This window comes from Hordeum vulgare, chromosome 5H (genome assembly GCF_904849725.1).
Source record: "Hordeum vulgare subsp. vulgare chromosome 5H, MorexV3_pseudomolecules_assembly, whole genome shotgun sequence".
Taxonomy (NCBI): domain Eukaryota; kingdom Viridiplantae; phylum Streptophyta; class Magnoliopsida; order Poales; family Poaceae; genus Hordeum; species Hordeum vulgare.
In genome coordinates, this window is record NC_058522.1 from 328,235,766 (window position 1) to 328,248,920 (window position 13,155).

Genomic DNA, 13,155 nt, shown 5'->3' on the forward strand with positions numbered 1-13,155 from the left:
AGCTTCACCACAATGGAATATGGCTTCGAGGTAACCTCAAATGCTCGGGGAAATCTCCACAACCTAATTGGAGACACTGATGCTTGCCCGGAGCTTTACACCACAATGATTGAGCTCCGAGGCACCACCAAGCTTCACGGGTGCCAAAGAACCCAAGAAGAAGAAGCTCTAAGGTACCAGGCACCCAAGAGTTATAAGCTTCTCAAAATTTACCTCCACGTATCACCGTGGAGAACTCAAACCTATGCACCAAATGCAATGGCAAGGGTACAGGGAGTGCCCAAGTCCTTCTCTCCCAAATCCCACCACAACAACCAATGTTATGGTGGAAAATGAGAGGAAGAACAAAAGAGAACACCAAGAACTAGATCCAAGGGGTTCCCCTTACATAGAGGAGAAAGTGATTGGTGGAAATGTGGATCTAGATCTCCTCTCTCTTTTCCCTCAAAAAAGGAGGAAGGATCATTGGAGGGATCGAGAGTTAGCAAGCTCTAAGAAGGTCAACAATGAGGGGGCGGCAAAACCGAGTTCAAGAGTTGGAGAACCATTTAGGAAGAAGACTCCCTTAAATAGGTCCCCACAAATCTGCCCTTTATGTGTAGAATAACAGATGGGTGATACAACCGGCGATGTGGGTGGTAGAACCGGTAAATGTACTATAGAGGTACAACCGGCCCACAACCGACCAAGAACCGCTCCAAAACAGAACCTAGTCCGGTGGTAGAGCGGTACATGGCCGGTACAACCTCCAGACCATTTTGGAGTGGTACAACTGATCCAAACACCGGTTGTATCGGTCGAGCGGCACAACCTCTCATAGGGGCGGTACAACCTCTTAGTGAAAAACACGTAAGACAAAAACAGCCATAACTTTCGCATACGAGGTCCGAATTGAGCAAACTTAAGCTTGTTGGATAGGAGACGACAAGTACTATCCAAACAATGAATGGTTTTAGAAATAAGAGGTAGTATAAAAATGCCAATAATATATATATGTGAAACCTCCATGAATGAAGAACCGACAAAAACTCCAACATCGAAAATATCATAGAAGATGCACATGAACTCAGTTTTCAATGAACTCAAACTTGTCATAAAGATGATCGTAAGCTCTAAAACTCAAAAAGAGAACCACCAAAGACGAATCAAGAAAGATGATGCAAGGATGGAAATGGTTTGATCTGTCAATGAACGATACGATCAAGCTACTCACTTGAGAGCCCCCCTTGACAGTACGACAATCTATCTTGAAATAGAAAAACCTATCAAGGGAAAACGTACACCTTGCACCTAGTCCACTTGCGATAGATGATTATGATATTGAATTCCTCAAGATGGACCACCTTTCTTGACTGCGCTGGCTCGATGAAGACTTGTAAATTGCTCCCCCATACTCCATTATGGGTGAGCCACTCTTCATCACATCTTCACAAGTCCATTGCCACCACAATGTAGGGAAATCTTCAAGCATGATATCTTTGTGATGCTCCACATGAACTTGTACACCACAATCTGATGGGGAACGTAGCATGGGAAACAAAATGTTCCTACTCACACGCAATACCTATCCATGGTGATGATCATCTACGAGAGGGAAGAGTGAATCTACATAACCTTGTAGATCGCTAAGAGGAAGCCTATATAACGCGGTTGATGTAGTGGAACATCTTCGTAATTCAAATAGAAGCCCGTCCCACGATCTCATCACGATCCGTCCTGCGATCCCATCATGATCCATCCCGATCTAGTGTCGAACGGACGACACCTCCGCGTTCAGCACACGTACATCTCGATGACGACCACCGCCTTCTCGATCCACCAAGAGAGACGGGGAAGTAGACGAGTTATCTGGCAACGTGACGACACGCCGGTGATGGTGGTGATCTATTCCTGCAGGGCTTCGCCTAAGCACCGCAGAAATCCGATCTAGTGGAAGAACTACAAATTACTAGAGGAGAGGGTAGCACATGGCTGAAATTGTGTGTCTCAAAAAACCCTCAATAACTCTAGTATATATACGAGGGAGGGAGGAGAGGAGGCAGCCTCAAACCCTCAGGGTTTGGCCAAAATTGGAGGTGGAGGAGTCCTACTCCAATCCTACTAGGAGTAGGATTCCTCCTTTCCAATTGGAAACCCTTTCCACCTTTTCCACATTTGGGTTTTTGCCTCTCAAACCTCATGGGCCTTAGTGGGAGCTTATGTCAGCCCGCTAGGGGCTGTTTTGTATCCTCCCACAGCCCATAAGGCCCCTCGGGGAGTCACACCCCTCCCGATGGTCCCCGGTACCCTCCCGGCATTCCCCGTACACTACCGATGAGCCCGAAACTTTTCCAGTGACCAAAACAGAAGTTCATATATATCAATATTTATCTCCGGACCATTCCGGAGCTCCTCCTGATGTCCGGGATCTCATCCGGGACTCCGAACAACTTTAGGTTACCAACACCTATAACTCAACTATACCGAAACGTCATCGAACCTTAAGTGTGCACACCCTGCGGGTAGGAGAACTATGCAGACATGACCTGAGACATTCTCTGGTCAATAACCAATAGCGGGACATGGATGTCCATATTGGCTCCTACATATTCTATGAAGATCTCTATCGGTTGAACCTCTATGTGAAGGATTCAGTTAATCCCGTATGTTGTTCCCTTTGTCCTTCGGTATGTTACTTGCCCGAGATTCGATCGTCGGTATTTCCATACCTAGTTCAATCTCGTTACCAGCAAGTCTCTTTACTCGTTCCGTAATACAAGATCCCGTGACTAACTCCTTATTCACATTGCTTGCAAGGCTTGTTGTGATGTTGTATTACCGAGTGGGCCCTGACATACCTCTCCGTCACACGGAGTGACACATCCCAATCTTGATCCATGTCAACCCAAAGGACACCTTTGGAGATACCTATAGAGCACCTTTATAGTCACCCAGTAACGTTGGAACGTTTGATACACACAAGGTATTCCTCCGGTGTCTGGGAGTTGCATGATCTCATGGTCATAGGAGCAGATACATTGACATGTAGAAAATCAGTAGCAATAAATTGACACGATCATATGCTACATTTATAGTTTGGGTCTTGTCCATCACATCATTCTCCTAATGATGTGATCCAGTTATCAAGTGACAACACTTGCCTATGGCCAGGAAACCTTGACCATCCTTGATCAACGAGCTAGTCAACTACAGGCTCACTAGGGATAGTGTGTTGTCTATGTATCAACATATGTATTTGAGTTTCAATCAATACAATTCTAGAATTGATAATAAACGGTTATCATGAACAAGGAAATATAATAATAACCAATATATTATTGCCTCTAGGGCATATTTCCAATAGTCTCCCACTTGCACTAGAGTCAATAATCTAGTTCACATCACTGTGTGATTGTAATGAATCTAACACCCATACAGTTCCGGGGTTCGATCATGTCTTGCTTGTGAGAGAGGTTTTTAGTCAACGGATTTGAACCTTTCAGATCCATGTGTGCTTTAAAAATCTCTATGTCATCCTATAGATGCTGCTACTATGCACCATTTGGAACTATTCCAAATGACTGCTCCACTATATGAATCTGTTTTACTACTCATAGTTATTCGGATTAGTGTCAAAGGTTGCATTGACGTAACCCTTTACAAAGAACTCTTTAATCACCTCCATAATATAGAAAAAAATTCCTTAGTCCACTAGTTACTAAGGATAACTTTTGACCGTTGTCCAGTAATCCATTCCTGGATCACTTTTGTACCCCTTGACATATTCATGACAAGGCACACATCAGATGTGGTACACATCATAGCATATTATAGAGCCTACGACTAAGGCATAGGGGACGACCTTCGTCCTTTATCTTTCTTCTGCCGTGGTCGGTCTTTGAGTCTTACTCAAATTCACACCTTACAACTCAGTCAAGAACTCCTTCTTTGCTGGTCTATTTTGAACTCCTTCAAAAACTTGTCAAGGCATGCATTTCATTGAAAGTTCTATTAAGCGTTTTAATCTATCTTTATAGATCTTGATGCTCAATGTTCAAGTAGCTCTATCTAGGTTTTCCTTTGAATAAGTCCTTTCAAACAACCCTTTATGCTTTCCATAAATTCTACATTACTTCCGGTCAACAATATGTCAACCACATATACTTATCAGAAATTCTATAGTGCTCCCACTCATTTCTTTGGAAATAAAAGTTTCTCATAAACCTTGTATAAACCCAAAAGCTTTGATCATCTCATCAAAGCGTATATTCCAACTCCGAGATGCTTGCACGAGTCCATAGAAGGATCGCTGGAACTTGCATACTTGTTAGCATCCTTAGGATCGACAAAACCTTCTGGTTGTATCACATACAACCTTCCCTCAAGGAAACTGTCAAGGAAACAATGTTTTGACATCCTATGTGCAATATTTTATAAATAATGCAACAACTTCTAACATAATTGAAACAGACTTTCAGCATCACTACGAGTGAGAAAGTCTCATCATAGTCAACTCTTTGAACTTGTCGAAAACATCTTTGCGACAAGTCGAGCTTTCTTAATGGTGAGTTTTCACCATCATCGTTTGTCTTCCTTTTAAAGATCCATCTATACTTAATAGTCTTACGACCATCAAGTAGTTCTTCCAAAGGGTACACTTTGTTTTCATACATGGATCCTCTCTCGGATTTCATGGCCTCCAGCCATTTGCCGGAATCCGGGCCCACCATCGCTTCTCCATAGATCGTAGGTTCATTGTTGTTCAACAACATGACCTCCAAGACAGGGTTACCATACCACTCTGTAGCAGTACGCGACCTTGTCGACCTACGAGGTTTGTAGTAACTTGATCCGAAGCTTAATGATCACTATCATCAGTTTCCACTTCAATTGGCGTAGGCGCCACAGGAACAACTTCCTGCGCCCTGCTACACACTGGTTGAAGTGACGGATCAATAACCTCATCAAGTTCCACCACCCTCCCACTCAATTCTTTCGAGAGAAACTTTTCCTCGAGAAAGGACCCGTTTCTAGAAACAAACACTTTGCTTCCGGATCTGAGATAGGAGGAATACCCAACTGTTTTGGGTGTCCCATGAAGATGCATTTATCCGCCTTGGGTTCGAGCTTATCATGCTAAAACTTTTCCACGTAAGCATCGCAGCCCCAAATTTTTAAGAAACGACATCTTAGGTTTCTACAAACCATAGTTCATACAGTGTCATCTCAACGGAAATACGTGGTGCCCTATTTAAAGTGAATGTGGTTGTCTCTAATGCATAACCCATAAACAATAGTGGTAATTCGATAAGAGACATCATAGTATGCACCATATCAAATAGGGCGCGACTATGATGTTCGGACAGACCATGACACTATGGTGTTCTAGGTGGCATGAGATGTGAAACAATTTTCACATTTGTCTTAATTGTGTACCAAACTCGCAACTCAGATATTCATCTCTATGATCATATGGTAGACATGTTACCCTCTTGTCACGACGATCTTCAACTTCACTCTGAAACTGCTTGAACCTTTCAATAATTCACACGTGTGTTTCATCAAGCAAATACACTAGTATCTACTCAAATCATGTGTGAAGTAAGAACATAACGATATCCACTGCATGCCTCAACACTCATTGGACTGCATACATCCAAATGTATTACTTCCAATAAGTTACTTTCTAGTTCCATCTCACTGGAAAACGAGGCCTTCGGTCATCTTGCCCATGTGGTATGATTTGCATGTCTCAAGTGATTCAAAATCAAGTGAGTCCAAATGATCCATCTGCATGGAGTTTCTTCATGCGTTTATAACAATAGGTATGGTTTGCAAGTCTCAAACTTTTGAAAAATGAGTGAGTACAGAGATCCATCAGCATGGAGCTTCTTCATGCATTTTATACCAACATGACTCAAGCGGAGTGCCACAAGTAAGTGGTACTATCATTACTACTTTGCATCTTTTGGCATCAATATTATGAACATGTGTAGCACTATGATCAAGATTCAATAAACCATTGAAGGTATTTATTCAAGCAAATAGAATAACCATTATTCTCTTTAAATGAATAATCATATTGCAATAAACATGATCTAATCATGTTCATGCTCAACGCTAACACCAAATAAAAATTATTTAGGTTTAACACTAATCCTGATGGTAGAGGGAGCGTGCGATGTTTGATCACAACAACCTTAGAATTACTTCCAACACACATCGTCACCTCACCCTTGCTAGTATCCATTTAATACCTAGCTATAATTTCGAGTTACTAACACTTAGCAACTGAACCGGTATCTAATACCCTGGTGCTACTAGGAGTACTAGTAAGGTACACATCAATATCAGGTATATCCAATATACTTTTGTCGACTTTGCCAACCTTCTCATCTACTAAGTATCTAGGGTAGTTCTGCCTCAATGACCGTTCCCCTCATAACAGAAGCACTTAGTCTGGGGTTTGGGTTCAACCTTGGGTTTCTTCACTAGAGCAACAACTAGTTTGTAGTTTCTTGAAGTGTCCCTTTTTGCCCTTGCCCTTCTTGAAACTAGTGGTTTCACTAACCATCAACAATTGATGCTCCTATTTGATTTCTACTTTCGCGATGTCAAACATCGTGAATAGCTTAAGGATCATCATATCTATCCTTGATATGTTATAGTTCATCACGAAGCTCTAGTAGCTTGGTGGGAGTGACTTTAGAGAACCATGACTATCTCAACTCGAAGATTAAGTCCCACTCGATTCAAGCGATTGTAGCACTCAGACAATCTGAGCACATGCTCAACTATTGAGTTTTTCTCCCTTACTTTGTAGACAAAGAATCTTGTCGGAGGTTTCATACCTCTCAACAAGGGCACGAGCATGAAATCCCAATTTCATATCTTGGAACATCTCGCATGTTCCGTGACGTTCAAAACGTCTTCGGTGCCTCAATTCTAAGACGTTTAAGCATTACGCACTGAACTATCATGTAGTCATCAAAAAACGTGTTTGTCAGATGTTCGCAACATCCACACACGATGCTCGAGGTTCAGCACATCGAGCGGTGCATTAAGGACATAAGCCTTCTGCGCAGCAATGAGGACAATCCTTAGTTTACGAACCCAGTCCGCATAATTGCTACTATCATCTTTCAACTAAATTTTCTCTAGGAACATATCAAAAATAGTAGAGCTACAGCGCAAGCTTCAACATAATTTGCGAAGACCTTTTGACTATGTTCATGATAGTTGAGTTTAGCTAATTATACTACTAATAACTCCCACTCAAAATAGACATCCCTCTAGTCATTGAGTGGCGCATGATCCAAATACACTAACTTAAGTCTGATCATCACGTGACTTGAGTATAGTTTCAGTGGTGAACATCTCCATGTTGATCATATCAACTATATGATTCATGCTCGACCTTTCGGTCTCTTGTGTTCCGAGGCCATGTCTGTACATGCTAGGCTCATCAAGTTTAACCCGAGTGTTCCGCGTGTGCAACTGTTTTGCACCCGTTGTATGTGAATTTGAGTCTATCACACCCGATCATCATGCGGTGTCTCAAAACGATGAACTGTCGCAACGGTGCACAGTCGGGGAGAACAAAATTTTATCTTGAAATTTTAGTGAGGGATCGCCTTTTAATGCTACCGTCGTTCTAAGCAAAATAAGGTGCATAAAAGGATTAACATCACATGCAAATCATAAGTGACATTATATGGCCATGATCTTGTGCTTCTTGATCTCCATCACCAAAGCACCGACATGATCTTCATCGTCACCGGCGCTACACCATGATCTCCATCAGCGTGCCGCCATCGAGGTTATAGTGCTATCTATGCTATTACTACTAAAGCTACTACCTAGGAATATAGTAAATGCATCTGCAAGCACAAACGTTAGTTTAAAGACAACCATATGGCTCCTGCCGATTGCCGTAGCATCGACGTGCAAGTCGATATTTAACTATTACAACATGATCATCTCATACGTCCAATATATCATATCATGTCTTTGGACATATCACATCACATGGATACCATGCAAAAACAAGTTAGACGTCCTCTAATTTGTTGTTGCATGTTTTACGTGGCTACTATGTGTATCTAGTATGATCGCATCTTACTTACGCAAAGCCACAATGGTTATATGCAAATTGCTATTTAAGCTTCTCCAAGGATTGCCTCGGTCAAATCCGATTCAACTAAGGTTGAAGAAACAGACACCCGCCAGTCATCTTTATGCAACAAGTTGCATGTTAGTCGATGAAACCGGTCTCTCGTAAGCGTATGAGTAAAGTTGGTCTGGGCTGCTTCAATCCAACAATGCCGCCGAATCCAGAAAAGACTAAGGAGGGCAGCAAATTGAACATCAACGCCCACAAACTCTTTTGTGTTCTACTCGAGATATAATCTACGCATGAACCTAGCTCATGATGCCACTGATGGGGAACGTAGCACGGGAAACAAAATTTTCCTAGGCACACGCAACACCTATCCATGGTGATGATCATCTACGAGAGGGGAGAATGAATCTACATACCCTTGTAGATCACTAAGCAGAAGCATATATAATGCGGTTGATGTAGTGGAACATCTTCACGATTCAAATTGCAGCCCGTCCCGCGATCTCATCATGACCCGTCCCGCGATCCCATCACGATCCATCCCGATCTAGTGCTGAACGGACGACACCTCCGCGTTCAACACATGTACAGCTCGATAACGACCCCCGCCTTCTCGATCCAGAAAGAGAGATGGGGAAGTAGATGAGTTCTCCGACAGCGTGACGGTGCGCCGGTGATGGTGGTGATCTATTCATGCAGGGCTTCGCCTAAGCACCGCAGTAATCCGATCTAGAGGAAGAACTACAAACTAGAGGAGAGGGTAGCACGTGGCTGAAATCGTGTGTCTCAAAAACCCTCAATACCTCTAGTATATATAGGAGGGAGGGAGGGGAGGAGGCAGCCTCAAACCCTTAAGGTTTGGCCGAAATTGGAGGTGAAGGAGTCCTACTCCAATCCTACTAGGAGTAGGATTCCTCCTTTCGAATTGGAAACCCTTTCCACCTTTGGGTTTTTGCCTCTTAAACCTCATGGGCCTTAGTGGGAGCTTATGTCAGCCCACTAGGGGCTGTTTTGTATCCTCCCACAGCCCATAAGGCCCTTCGGGGCGTGACGCCCCTCCTGATGGTCCTCGGTACCCTCCCGGCACTCCCGGTACACTACCGATGAGCTCGAAACTTTTCCGATGACCAAAACAGAACTTAATATATATCAATCTTTACCTCCATACCATTCCGGAGCTCCTCGTGATGTCCGGGATCTCATCCGGGACTCCGAACAACTTTAGGTTACCAACACCTATAACTCAACTATACCGAAACGTCACCGAACCTTAAGTGTGCAGACACTGCGGGTTCGAGAACTACGCAGACATGACCTCAGACATTCTCCGGTCAATATCCAATAGCGGGACCTGGATGTCCATATTGTCTCCCACATATTCTATGAACATCTCTATCGGTTGAACCTCTATGTCAAGGATTCAGCTAATCCCGTATGTTGTTCCCTTTGTCCTTCGACATCTTACTTGCCCAAAAATCGATCGTCGGTATCTCCATACCTAGTTCAATCTCGTTACCGGAAAGTCTCTTTACTCGTTTGTAATACAAGATCCCGAAACTAAATCCTTAGTGACATTGCTTGCAAGGCTTGTTGTGATGTTGTATTACCGAGTGGGCCCCGAGATACCTCTCCATCACACGGAGTGACAAATCCCAATCTTGATCCATACCAACCCAACCAACACCTTTGGAGATACATTTAGAGCACCTTTATAGTCACCCACTAACGTTGTGATGTTTGATACACACAATGTATTCCTCCGGTGTCCGGGAGTTGCATGATCTCATGTGCATAGGAACAGATACATTGACATGCAGACAAACAGTAGCAATAAATTGACACGATCATATGCTACGTTTATAGTTTGGGTCTTGTCCATCACAGCATTCTCCTAATGATGTGATCCCGTTATCAAGTGACAACACTTGCCTATGGCTAGGAAACCTTGACCATCTTTGATCAACGAGCTAGTCAACTACAGACTCACTAGGGACAGTGTGTTGTCTATGTATCCACACATGTATTTGAGTTTCCAATCAATACAGTTCTAGCATGGATAATAAACGATTATCCTGAACAAGGAAATATAATAATAACCAATTTATTATTGCCTCTAGGGCATATTTCCAACACAATCTTCGATAGGTTGAATGAGATCTTCCTATTGACGCAAACCCATGGAAACACACCTAACCCTATATAGAACTCTCACGAAGATCATGGGTTAGTACACAAAGCATAATGGACAATGCTTGCCATACCATGGGATCACTTGATCCTTCTTGGTACATTTTTATGCTTTGTCTGTTGATTAACTTGATTTAATCTTTGACTAAGTCTTGATCAACCTTGTGTCTTTACGCCCAATCTTTGGATAAAACCTTGAATACCACCTTGGTCATCATATAAACTCCTTGAAACCAACAGATGGACTTCAATAAGTAACTATGGACAAATCCTACAAATATAAGTTAAGGCAACCATTAGTCCATAGGGACTGTCACCAATTACCAAAACCACATATGTAGAAATATGCTTTAACACCAGTGCCCAGTGCTAGTTCCTGTTTTCTGTATGTTTTTCACTTTTCAGGTTTTCCATACCAAATGAAGTCCAATTGACGTGTAACTTCTTAAAGATTTTCTTCTAGACCAAAAGAAGACCAACAAGCATCCGAGGAGTGTCGAGGGACACGCAAGGACCCCACAAGCCAACCCGATGTGGCTTGGGGCGCCCTGTTGTCTTGTGGGCCCCTCGAGGCCCTCCCGACTCCGTTCTCTGGCTTATAATTTCTCAAATACCCTAAAAAACAAAAGCAGTCTCGAAACACTTTTTTGCCACCGCAAGTCTCTTTTTCGACGGAAGGCCATCCAGAGCTCCATTCTGGCACCCTGCTAGAGGGGAGAGCGATCACAAAGTGCTTCTTCATCAACCTTGTTGCCCTCATGATGATTTGTGAGTAGTTTACGACACACCTCCGGGTCCATAGCTATTACCTATATGACAATCTCTCTCTCTTGTTCTTTAATACAATGATCATCGCATCTTCGCTTTGATCCACATGATGTAATTCCTTTTGTGCGGCGCATTTGGTGGGATCCGATGAATTGTGGATTTATGTTCAGATTATTCATGATAGATATTTGAGTCTTCTCTGAATACTTACATGTTTCTTATGTGCATGATTATGTTAGCTTCGTAATTCTCTCCGATCTATTGAAATAGTTTGCCCAACTAGATCGATATTTCTTCATTGAGAGAGTTGTGTTGTAGTAGGTTCAACCTCGCGAATTTCTATATCCCAGTGACAGAAGGGGACAAGATGTGTCTTTGTGTTGTTGCTACTAAGGATAAAACGACGAGGTTTATTCATATTGTTTGAGTTTACTTTATCTACATCATGTCATTGTTTTCCATGCATTACCCTGTTTTACTTAATACTCTAGATGCATGCTGGATAGCGGTCGATGAGTGGGGTAATAGTGATAGGTGCAGGTAGGAGTTGGCCTATTTTTTTATGGATGTGATGCCTATATATACATTATCATTTCCGTGAATATCGCATAACTATCCGCCTTTCTGTCCATTGTCCAACAGTAAAAAAAATTATTCACTGTATGTTATTTTTCATGAGCGATGCCATTAGGGAAAACTATGGACCCGGGTCTATTCACAACATATTTACACAACCTTCAATACCTTTCTGACATTTACTTGTTTTTATTTTATGTTGCTATCTACAATTATCTACACACCTTACTCGCTTGCAAATAACAAGTAAAAGGGGATTGACAATCCTCTTGCCCGCGTTGGGTGCAAGTTGTTTGTTCTTTTATGTGCATCCATTGAAAACGGTTGTCGTTGATATTCCTATTGGTTAGACAAACCTTGGTCTCATAACTAAGGGAAATACTTACCCACATTCTATTGAGATAATCCGTTCCTCTTTACGGAAAACCCAACACGTATCACAAGTATGAGGAAGGATTTATGGCGCCCGTTCCGGGGAATATCATTACCAACTACCAAGCAACTTCACACAAATTTTCATTCGCTTGTTCTCCTTCTTATTAGCTGGTATATTTAGTTTGTCTCACAAAAAATAAAAATAAAAAAATATTTAACTCGGTTTGCTTAGCTTGTCACTAGATTGCATCTTCGCTCTCTAGTTTGCTTGAAAGTTGCTTTCATGTGTGAGTTTGAAATTAGTGATGCCTCCGCCTCTAGTGTGGAAGCCTTTGTTTTTCCACCTTCACCTTGCGATGAGAATGCTAAAAGAAATTTTGATGAAGTTTCTAATGAAAAACTTGATAATCTTGCGGACGATGATCCTCCTAAGGTAGAGCCTAGCTATTATGCCAACTAAGAAACTCCGCATAGGTAGTGCTAATATTATTGGAAAGAGTGTGATTCAAGTTTTTTCACTTGTGGGGGATCATTACCACTTATAGGAGGTTCTATTGTTGCTAGAACTACAAGTTATACTTATGCTATATCTTTGCTTATAGTACAATTGGAAAGACAATTTGTGCACATGCATCCTTTCATACAATGGTTGTTCCTAGAATTCTCTAATATCCATGAAGCTTCCAACAGACGTTTAGCTATTATATTTCATTTTCAAGAATTTAGTAATGTCATACAAGAAGCTAGGGATATATTTGATCATTACAGGGTTAACGGTGAGTGCCCACCCATAGAGGGGATTCTTTAGGAGTTGTAAGAAATAAGAAAATTAAGATACACGAACTATGTTGTTTATGATGAGAATATTAGAAAGTCTGTTTAATGTCTTAGTTGATAAGATTTATAAACACAATGATCAATTTTCTATACCAAAACTAGGATTGGATTATGAGATTGAAATAAAACTAAGGAAATACCTCTACCGGAACTTATACAATGAGGAACAAACTATCAATTATGAAAAACCTAAGGAAGAGTCTCATGTTCCTCCTAAAGTAAACCTTTCAGATCCTAATGTTGTGTTATTTAGTCCCTTCAATTATTATTTTCTTACCTATCACAAAGCTTGTTGCTTAAAGGAGTGAATA